Source organism: Chrysoperla carnea (genome assembly GCF_905475395.1).
Source record: "Chrysoperla carnea chromosome X unlocalized genomic scaffold, inChrCarn1.1 SUPER_X_unloc_61, whole genome shotgun sequence".
NCBI lineage: Eukaryota > Metazoa > Arthropoda > Insecta > Neuroptera > Chrysopidae > Chrysoperla > Chrysoperla carnea.
In genome coordinates, this window is record NW_025408191.1 from 15,001 (window position 1) to 16,861 (window position 1,861).

Below are 1,861 nucleotides of genomic sequence, written 5' to 3' on the forward strand. Positions count from 1 at the left end.
ATTATGATTTTTGTCAGACCATCACCAAATGGGTCTTAAAATATTTCAAACATTTTCTCATACTCGTCGCTAGATTGAAAGCGTCATTTATTTTTTAATTTTATTTAAAAAGTTAATTTTAAATAAAAAACGTTATAATAACACTTAATATTCTCGCTTGGTATGAGGTGAGTCAATGTAATATTATTTATAAAAATAATTTTTATATAAATATTGTGTGCTCATATGGGAGTGTAAAGTTTAAAACTTATAACCCATGAACTTGCTTTGACAAAAAAATTTATATGTTATTCTATTTATAATCAATAATTTAATAAAAAAAAATTTTTTTTTAAATATTGATATAAAAAGATATACATATAGAGGTTTTTTTACAAAATTCTCATTAATTTTTTTACAAAAATAATAATACAATATTTAATATCAAAATAATCCAAACTGATTACCATCCAGACTATTATCAATATATATAAGATTGTATTATTATTCATTTCAATACATATTTATTAAAACTGAGATAAAATTTCATATATTAATAAATATGCATGTGTAAAAAAAAAAATTTTTATATAATAATTGAAAATGTTTTTGCTATTATTTTGTATACATACATTAAATAATTGATAACAATTTAATACAATGTACACCTAAAAAATAATAACAGCATATACATATTCGAAACATTACTAGCAAAAAAACCAAAATACAATATTAAATATCAAAATAAACCAAACTGATTACCATCCAGAATATTTTGAGTATATATATATATAATTTTGTATATTTTGCGTTCATGTTAATAAAATATATAAATGATACATATTTGAAAAGTGTTATTCTTCTTTCTGTTTTTTCGTAATATATCATGGTGTCCATAGACATGCAAAAGCGTCATACCAAGCCATATACATACCTACACCACCTTTGTTGAATGATACACGAACAGTATGAAAATTAAACAACATATTCAATATCATTTTATATTATACTAAAATAAATGTTATTCTATTAAGAAAGTGTATATTTTTAAATTTGGCATTCATTACATAGTCAAAATACAATAATAATATAGATGATACATATACGATAATTGTTATTTTTCTTTCTGTTTTTTCGTGATATCATGGTGTCCATAGAATTGCAACGACGTCATACCAAGCCATATACAACTCTACACCACCTTTGTTGAATGATACACTTAGAGTATGAAAAATAAACAAATTATACTATATCATACTATATCATATATGTAAGACTGTTGAACATAATACCACAAAATACACTATTTCATATAGATATACATTCATTCTTGTCAACATAAAAGTACGTTATAAATGATACATATACAATAAGTTTTATTCCTCTTTCTGTTATTCCGTAATATCATAGTGTCCATAGAATTGCAACGACGTCATACCAAGCCATATACAACTCTACACCACCTTTGTTGAATGATACACGGACAGTATGAAAAATAAACAACCTATTCTATACCATTTAATATCATACTAAAACATGAAACAAATGTTATTCTATTAAAAAGTGTATTATTTTATTATATTTAGTATTCATTACACAGTCAACATACATAAATGATACATATACGATAAGTGTTATTCCTCTATCTGTGCATCCGTAATATCATAGTGTCCATAGAATTGCAACAACGTCATACCAAGCCATATACAACTCTACACCACCTTTGTTGAATGATACACGGACAGTATGAAAAATAAACAACTTATACTATACCATACTATATCATATGTGTGAGACTGCTGAACGTAATACCACTAATACACTGTTATACATAGATATACATTCATCTCATTAACTTACACGCACTATCCATCATATATAT